This window comes from Nelumbo nucifera, chromosome 3, assembly GCF_055504915.1.
Source record: "Nelumbo nucifera cultivar China Antique chromosome 3, China Antique-T2T, whole genome shotgun sequence".
In the NCBI taxonomy this organism is placed as follows: Eukaryota; Viridiplantae; Streptophyta; class Magnoliopsida; order Proteales; family Nelumbonaceae; genus Nelumbo; species Nelumbo nucifera.
This window is the reverse complement of record NC_142651.1, coordinates 12,069,784-12,080,264: the sequence shown is the minus strand read 5'-3', so window position 1 is coordinate 12,080,264 and position 10,481 is coordinate 12,069,784.

The following is a 10,481-nucleotide window of genomic DNA, read 5'->3' as shown; positions in this document are numbered from 1 at the left end:
GCGCTCCAGTTTACAGAATTAGTAGTGTGGAGGTGGTGGGGCCGGGAGTAAAGCAAATCCAAGCTTCTCTCACACAAAAATACACGTACAAGCATCCTCAGAATTCAGAAAGATTAAACAAACTTTGCAGACACCCCCACTTTAGCATTCCATTCCATGCCCCTTTAATTTTGAGAGATAAAGAGGGAAAGAGAGAAAGAGATTCAAGAATAGAGGATTATCTTTTGCATGTAAAGAACAAAAGAAAAAAAACAAGTAGATAGAAAAATGATCAATGGAACACAACCCAAGAAATGTTCTAGTAGACAGACATACATGATAGGAGAAGGTATGTAATGTAATTAATCTCTTTCAATCAATCAATCTTTTTGGCTTTGGCTTGGCTTGGTTTGGCTTTCTAGGTGTCTTGTGCATTTGTCCAATCTAAAGCTAAGTCCCACCAATTAAGTAAAGGTGATGATGATCTAAAGAATTTCTTTTCTTTTTTTTTCACTTTTGGTTTGGTTGCTCTGGTGGGGTGTCATGCGTGTGTGGTACTGTTGTTCGGTCTTCGGTCCATTCAAACTTGTAAAACTCTGCATGAGAGTTGAGAGATTCTTCTAGTCTAGTCTCGTCTCGTAATAATCATAAAAACAATAATAACATGCGTATAATCTCCAAAGTGAAAAATCACCAAAGGCAGCTGCAGGGAGCCTCCACTGCTCTCAATGCTTTTCTTTTCTATCCATTCTCCTTTCCTTTGTTCTCTTCTTTTAGTTTCTTTCTTTTCTTTGTTTGATTTTTTATTCAATCGAGAAGCAAAGACTCGGTCTAAAGTTAGGGGGTTTCAAGTTTCAAAATTAGGGATGCTCTTGCGTGGAGATGGGAGCCCTGAGCCCTCCCCGTGCAATATTTTATGAATGTAGATAGCTATCAACTACCAGCATGGTATTGGTGGGCTCACCGTCACGTTCTGAAAAAATGCAGCCCAATGTCATGCTATCACGACAAACCGTCCCGGCCCAATGAGTCGGTCTGATGGTTCTCTTCATAGAATTTATGACTTGTTGTATCAGAGACCTGAGATCAAATTTGATATCATCAGAGTTGGAGGGTTAAGGGGACGGGAGATGAATTACTTCCATTGTGTCAGCCTGTCAGGGATGGAGCCGGGGATGATTCAGGGAGTTCATGTATATTTTCCCCCTCCCCCACTCTTCAGTCAAATTGATCCTGACTTACAATGACATAAAGGAGGTAACCGGTCCCCCAAATCCATTACTCAACAACTTAAGTGATTAGTGTTGGCGGGAGTAGATCCTAAGTTTGAGACCTTATCAACTTATTAGACGATTGGCACCTTCATATTCTGACCATGATTCAAATTCACCTAAGCTTCTGATGTTAGATTCAAATTCACCTTTGCAGTCAACCATATGAATCATAGAAGTGGTAATCAATCAGCTTGTACTCATAAAAATTCGGGTTTTGATTGGTCAAATATTTTTAGGTATCATAACTTTCCGGTATCATAGATATTACCTATCAGGGTATCATACTTTTCTGGTATCATAGGATATGTCCTCTGTATAAGTCTGACTATGATACTGAAAAGACATGGTACCTAAACAACTGGCAATCAATCAATTGGCAGTAATATCAAGTCATAGAGTTTTTGGATTAGTCAAAGTTCTTCCTAAATTGTGATTTACTACAAGTCATGGTTTTTAAAACAGGACCGGACCGGACTCTCGGACGGGAAAAAATGGGAATCGGTTCTGGTTTTCCCCAAAATCAGATTTTTGTTAAAAAAATATTAATTTGGTCAGCAAATCGTTGATTTGGGCAATTGAACCATTCGAACCATTTAACAGTTTTGATCTTTTTTTTTATTTTTTATTTTTTTATCAGAATGGACCGTCCATTTGATTCGAACGATCAAACCATTTGACCTGAGAACCAGACCCCTGACCGATTTATTGTTTAGATCAATTTTAAAAACCTTGCTACAAGTAAAAACATCTACACACTGTGAAAGTAGGGGAATCCAGTCGCATACTAGGAAGATCTAGGGTTTACCCATGAATTGAACATGCATGTATAGAAATCCCACTTGAAAAATACGGGGCCATGCACGCAATTGGTTTACAAGGGTAGGGCTAAGAATTGATTTAAGAAACATGATGAAGATACAAGTTTAGGCATTCATATCTATGATCTTATAGAGAAGAAGAGGTAGACCTAAAGCTTGGTAGTTCATCCTCCTAGCCCTCGCAATTGGGTCCTGAAATTCATACCAATCTTCTAATATAAATCTAGCCTACAATAGCATATACATAGTAACTAGTCATTAGTGCCCAATTAATGCTGCTAAGGGTGGAAGAATAGGATTAATTTTCTTATAAAAAAAGCAGAGAAGATGGTGATACTTTCTTCGTATCTACTGAATGGAAATTGGCCCCCTTAACAGCTTCTCAGTCTAAGACGGGAAAGATTGAGCATGACAACTATGGACATCATGGTTTTTAAAAACGAATTGGTGATGGAATCGGTCAGGGGTCCGGTTACCGATTCGAACGGTCCGACCGTTCGACCTGAAAAGCTAGCCCGTTCTGACAAAAAAATAAAAAATTTTAAAAAAAATAAAAATTGGAAAACGGTCAAAACCGTTCGAAAGGTTAATCCGCCGGTTCAGCGGTTTGCTGACCAAAATCAACGGTTTTGAGGGAAAAAGCAGTTTTGGAGGAAAACGGAACCGGTCAAGTGACCAATTCCCGGTTTTTTCCAGTCCGACCGTCTAGTCCAGTCCGATTTTGAAAATAGTGATGGACATTAGAAACATTATTTGATTTAGAGAAAGTTCCCGATTAGTACCATGTACTTTGAGCCAAGTGCCACTTTGGTCCCCAAACTTTAAAATGCGATAATTCAGTACTCAAACTTTTAAATCGTGACAATTCAGTATCTGTTGTTAACTAGTTGTTAAGTGGTATTTGAAAAGGACACAAATGCCCTTCAAATGTTGCTTAATTTTCTTTATCAACCATCTAAATATTGACAAAAAAATTAACAGTCCCAAATCCTTGCCTTTTCCATTCAATAAAGTTGGGGTCACGTTTGAGTGGGCATTTTGGTGACCCCAACTTCTTGAATAGAAGAGGCAAGGATCTGAAACTGTTAATTTTTTATCAATGTTTGGATGGTTAATAAAAAAAATTAGATGACACTTGAAGGGCATTTGTGTCTTTTTCAGATACCACTTAATGGCTGGGTAACAGCTAGTTAATAGCAAGTACTGGATTATCATGTTTTAAAAGTTCGGGCACTGAATTGTTGCATTTTAAAGTTTGAGGACTAAAGTGGCACTAGGCCCAAAGTACATGGTACTAATTGGGAATTTTCCCTTTTATTTATTTCTATTTAGAAGGGGAGAGAAAATGAGTTTGGATCAGCTAAAACTCGATAGTTGTGTTAGGGGCTGTGTAATCAATAAAGACGTCCCACGTCAGTGATGCAATTGAAAGATTGAGTCGTGGTGGGGCATATAATACACTTTATGGCTGATGTGGAGCGTTTTTGTTGGTTACACAGTCCATCGTGTCAAGTTCAGCTAATGAGGACTCTAAAGCTATGTTTGGTTTGAAGGAAAAGGTAGGGAAATGAAGGGAAAGATAGGAAAGCCTATACAAGATTGGCTTTAAGAGGCTTATCCATTGCAGAGATCATTTAGAGCCTGTTTGGGAGGGAACATGTAAGAGGAGCCTTGTAGACAGTAAACACTGAGCCAGTTTGTGGCATAAATGCAGTGCAATTTTATTTGCACTAGTACAAATGCATAAGAGTACAAACGAAAAAATGCAAATTCTCATTTGACTTTTTTTTGAATTTTATTTTATTCTGATTCATGTACTTCATTTATATTGCAATCAAACAAAATAAGTTAAAATTTAAAACAAAAATAGATCAGAATTTACACTCAAATCATTTGCACTGTTATAGTTTTGCATCAATACAAATTTATTTGCATTGCAATCAAACACAGGCACAGGGACATTCCTTATCATTCGGCTTTTTTGGTTAAATGACCTGGCTGGTAAACCCACTTTGTATTCTTACATAATTAATACAAGCGAAAGTGTATATATCAATGACAAGAAATGGCATCACAGAAAAAGGAAAAAAACATTTAATTCAAGAAAATTCTTTCTTTCTCTTTTAAAGTGGAAGCGTCTCACTTTGTAAAATGGACAAGGGCATTCAAGTGAAAAAAAAAGGAGACATTGAGGGTGATGAAATGATTGAAATCATGAACAGGCAAGGATTCAGACAAGACTTATTGTTGAACTCTCTTGTAATTTCCTCATCGATTTGAGCTCCCACTCTCTCCCTTCTTTTTGGTGGAGTGGGTTGGATGTAGAAGTGTAGATATTGGTCTGTTAGGCACCATCTTGGGCTCAGACACAGGATATGTAATTGCAGCTTGGATGGATATTTATAACTTACAAGGAAAATACTTGGCTCCTACTATGTTGGAGGACATGCATCCGCATTTTATATACTAATTTTAAGGTTTAGGATTAGGGTTTTAGAGGTTTAAGGTTTAAAATTAGGGCTTAAATAGAACACATCCTACGATGGAAGCCAAATTGATGGATATTAAAACAAATCAAATCCGTCATTTAGAAGGTTTCCCCGAATAGAGGATTTGGACTAAAAATCAGCTTATCAGGTGATGACGTCAGCCCCCACAACGTCTCACAGTACATATCCGCCATGTATTAGAAACATCTCCTCATGATGACATCACCATTTCTGGTATTATCATCAGGAGATTTCCAATACACAGCGAGGATGTGCTGTAGGACATTGTGAGGGGCAATCTGGTGGGGGTTGATTTGATCTCACTTTCAAGTGTATAATATCCTCATTGTTTTCAAAAATTTTCAAGGAGTTCCAAAAGAATAGCATTTTAAATTTTCAATATTTTTAGCAAAATTTTAGAGATCATATTGTGAGCTGATTCGAATTTGGAAGCCAAATTACTATACATAGTGGGTAAGTGATTGGAATCCAAATTACTACCCTGTTCTCTGCGTACGCAAGCAGTGGAGCCCAAACTTTGGGGCCGATTGGCAAGTCTTTTTGGGAAGATTTTATGGTAGCTCTCACACTCAAAAGACACATTGAGCTAGAGGTGTAAAACGGGTTGTGTTGAGCCGGTACAGCACAGCTTGCGTGTCGCTTACGCAAAGTGTGGGTTGGGCCGTGCCTCCCTCCCCTGGGATATTTTGAGGGTCAACCTGGCATGGCCCATAGCCCGAGCCCACATGGGCCCATGCTAGGCCAGGCTTGGCTGGTCCATGGGCCAAGCATTGGACCTGGCTGGGTCGTGGATCGGGCCAGAGTTATTTATTTAAGAAAAAACTTAAAATTTTAATTTTATATGAACTTTGATGTATACAATTTCTTATATATACAATAATTAAATAAAATAGTATAATAAAATTGAAAACATTTGTTTATTTTATTAATATATTATATACTATATATTATTATATATTTATAATTTATATAATATATTATATATTATATATTATATATTATATAAATATATATAAAATATATATATGGGTCGTGTCAGGCCGTGCCAACCCTCGAGCCACAGGCAGCACAGCACGATAGTGCAGGCCATGCCAATCTGACCCGCTGACCTAAAACCCCAAGCCCAACACGGCCCATCGGCCCATACAATCATGCCAAGCTAGTGGCCTGGCACCAATTTACACCTCTACATTGAGATTTTGCATTAAGATCCAAGCAGCCTAAAGCCCGTTTGGTTAAGGCGTGTCTTTTTGTGTGTCTTTCCATGCAAAGACAAATAGAAAAAAAAAAAAACGCAAAAGTTCCATTTGGAGCTTCCCGAAAATCGCCCGTTTTGGGCTTCACTCGTCTTTTCAGCGCATCGGCTTTTGGCGACTAGATCTATTGCAAACCAAATGGGAAAAGGCTAAATCTCAATCTATCGAGCTTGTAAATAACCGACAGGCCGTGCGGAAAGACGCGTCAAACGGGGCCTTTATGTATCATGTTTTATATGACTCCGGATCTCCTACCCATGACAACTCTACCCACACCTACCCACAAAACACTTCTCTGTGCATTGGGATCATCTCCCCACACATAACACCATGTAAGGGCGTGAAATGTTCTCCATGTATGGTTGCAATCTCGGTTATCAGACTCGTTTTATATATACCCTTTATATTTCTATAGAGAAATTATTCATTAAAAAATAAAAGAGATAACAACTTCAAGGAGGAAAGAGAAACAAAAGAGCACAAACAACAGCAAAAGAAAAAACAAAAAAAATCAAGAAATACCAAATAACTAAAACAACCAAAACAGCCCAACAACCCTTAGTAAAGGCGGAGGCTACTGCTAATCGAAATAGCTCTAGCTCAACAACCCTAAGTAGAATCTAATGTAAGGGACACGTGCTATATATGTGTGCAACTATAAGGTAAAGATTTACATCTACGTTTTGAGAGAAGGGTAAAGATATAAGTTGACATTTATAATCAAATATAACTTTTAAGATATGCACAAAACCAAGGCAAGGTATATATATATATTCTGCATGTAATACATTATATATGTATATATGTATTGTTTTATGTTCAATTTATATTTTTTATTTCTTTACAAAAAAGTGGGACAAAGTGCCTTTGCCCCCTGTGATGCATAAATCTTAAAAAGTTATCAATCGATGTAAAAATCACCTCAATCAGATAACCGAGTACAAAGTTATGGTCTCCAAAAGTTTTAGTATGCATGATCCAACGACTGAATCAAACAGAATAATGGTTCAACCACTCAAATCATACAAATTTTTACCAAGTCAATAGTTTTTGACTTTTTGTTAAAAGCCAGGCTTTAAGAAAACTAAACCTTCCAGCCAGATCAACAAGTTGAAAACATTGATTTTAATAATTCTCTCCACTCGGAGCTGCCCAAATTGCACAACTATTTTGTTTCTATATGACAAGTCAACAGCTCCAACTGTTTTAGTCTATTACATAGTAGAAAACATTTGTGGTGATAAGTATGTTTTTTCTTAGGGTAAATTACAAAGACCCCCCTTTACTATGGGGTTAGTGACAAAGACCCCTTATTTGCGACAAAGACCCCCTGAACTTTAGCTGTTAGACAAAGACCCCCTCAATTAGTGCTCCATCAGTTAACATCAAAAAAATATTCTCATCCGACTGTTCAAAGTTTTCTAAATTCCCAAACTACCATTTTCTAATTTATTTTATCCTTGTCTTTAATTTATGAAAGTATATTACTTTGTTTTTTACACTTTGTATTGTTCATTGTCTTCTCCAATAGAGAAGATTTATTTACAAAAATAGAGAGAAGAGACCAACAACATGAAGCCAGAAAATTGAGTATGTTGTTTTCTCGGTCACTTTATTGAAGCAACATATCTCCATTTGGGTCAATTAGGTTTAAAAAAATGGCAAAAAAAGAAAATAGAGAAAGTTTGATGGGGTATTTTGGTAATTTAACGCATTTTGTCATCTGACTTAACGGCTGAGAGGATATTTTTCACAATGTAAAAGTTCAGGGGGCCTTTGTCACAAATTGAAGTACAAGGGGGTCTTTGTCATTGACCCCATAATACAGGGGAGTTTTATAATTTACCCTTTTTTTCTTCATGGACTGCACAACAGGGGTAACCCATCCCCCTCTAGCCCTCCCCTTAACCCCCCCAATCTTAGTGGCAATGGGATTTGATTCCAAGTCTTCACCCCAACAAGTCACAGATCCTATCAACTTGAGACTTTTTTAGATATTACATATTACAAATAAGGTCCACTATGTGGAAAGCATTTTGTGTATTTGATCTATGCCTTCTTATTTGTAGCATTGAGACTTCACTTCAACGAGTCAAAGATCCTATTAACTTATGACTTTCTTAGATATTACACATTACACATAAGGTCCACTAACCTTACCGTAGAGAGGCTTTGTGTATTTGATCTATGTCTTTTTATTTTGTAGGGACGCCAAGTGACCAGGGTTCATCAGAATAAATAGTTTGGGCCATTAAATAGGGTTTTTACTAGGGATGCAAACGGATCAGATTGGATTTGAATAAGGGTATATCTGAATCCGATCCAACATTGTTAATTAAATATCTGATCCAATCAGATCTGATAGACATGGATATGAATTCGGATCTGATGGAGATTTTAATAAAGAAAAACAAAATATATAAGTATTTTTTAATTATTTTCATCACATGTATATATATTTTTTATAAAAAAAGTAAATAATATAACAAATTTACAAAAATATAATATAAGTAATATATGTATAAATAAATAAATAAATAACATATATATAAATAAATATATAGCATATATAACAAATCGGATAAGGAATTATCCGAATCTGATCTAAAAATTGAAATTGGGGTGATCCAAATTTGACCAAATAGGATCGAATGATCTGATCCATTTGCACCCCCAGTTTCTACTATCAACCTGCAACCCTACGCAATAAACATGTTTGCACTTTCCAATTGTGCTTTACCACAAAGAGCTTGGGGGTCGGATGTCGAGTGATCATCTCAGCTACCGGACCATCAGCGTTGTGTTTAGATGGATATGGATGTGGAGTAGCCATCTCAGTTACCGGACCATCGGCGGATACCGAAGAGATCATAGCTACTATTGTTGTAGCACTTATTTTCCGACCCCCAATTTCACAACAAAACTCTAGCCCTTTGTTTCACCAGGAAAAATAAAAACTCTAGCCCTTTGTTTAAATTCAAAACATCACATGATATTTTCTTTTATTCTTAGTAGTAAACATGTACATGCATTTGCATGTGGTAGTATCTTTAAGACAAAACTATTTCTAATTCATGAATAGTTTATTTACAGTTATAAGTGGGCAGTTTCTAAAATGAGAGTAATGGACATATATGCCCTCTTTATGCCCATTGTATGTTTAGACAAAAGGGATAAAAAACGTCCAATGAAAATTTCAGAAAAAAAAGGACATTTACTCTTTTATAGGTAATATAGATTTTATCACTGGCATGTTCACATTTAATTGGGCTGGCATGGAAGCATTGTATTAGAGGTGGACACAAACCAACTTGAACTGATTTAAAAAAAGTTTGATTAGAGTTAAGCCAATTCAAGGTTTGCTCAATGCAAGCCTAATTTTTATTAGTGGGTTTAAGATCAAGTAAGCTTGGCTCACTATAAGCTCAAGTCCGAACTTGAATCCTATATATAATATATATATATATTGAGCCAAACTTGAACTTGAATAGACTAATATTCGGCTCGGTTAGGTTAGGCTTGAAGCACCCTCAATAGTGATCACAATCACAACATATGTATACACCCTTTAAATAATGCTTAGTAGGGTTGCAATCAAGTTGGATCCAAAATGGATTTAACAACATCCGAACCAAACCCAAAATCAGTGGTGTGGCCAGGGATTTTTCTTCTTATAGGATCATTCAATAAATTATCACCATAGCAGAAATGTTTTCTTAATAAATGATTTAACCAAAATTAACAAAAAAACTTTAAAATATTCAAAATACAAATATAAGAAAATTTTTCAATACATTATAACACTACTTCAACAGAAAACGATACATTAATGTCAATTTACATTTGTCTTCAACAATTGTATATATTAAAAAAAAATCTAGATACAAGTACAAAAGAAACCCATCAAAATATAATTTCAAAAGAAAAGTCAAAATCGTATAAAATTAATAAGTGAACTACATAATTACATATAAGAAAATTAGAGAATTCATTCTTTATCTTTCTCAATTCTATACTTGCAATGCTTGTAATTAAATTAGTGTGGTAAGTGAATTATTGATTTTAATATATTAAAAAATAACAAAATTACATTAAAAATTCAATGGTTAAAATCCAAAGGATTTTTTTTTGTGTTTATTTATCCAACAGCTAAAACCCAAGGATTCCTAATTTGTGTTTTTCTCTAAAAAACCTTTATTATTTTTTTCTTTTCTTTATCCAATAGTTAAAGCCCACATCTCGTCTCTTGATGAGCCGATACACTCTTTAATACTTAAGTTACTAATTCATCCCACCCTTTTTAATTTTTCATTCAACTTTTCGTTAATGTGGGAAAATGGCCCAAAACAATACCTCTAATTGGCATATTTTCAATGGGGTAAATCAACTCCACTCACATATATGTAGCTATTAGGGGTGAGCAAATGGGTAGATTCTACCAGAACTGAATGGAACCGACTATGAACTAGCTTTGAACTGATTCTATCCGATTGTTATGGGGTAGGGTCCGGTTCTAAATTCTTGGAAACGACCTCCACCTAGGTCGGGTTCCAGGGTCTACGGGTTTACCCTATCTGAACTAACCCGATGAATCAGTCTTGATTGACGAGGGAAATTCGGTTTGAGAGGCAGGATCACTCTCTT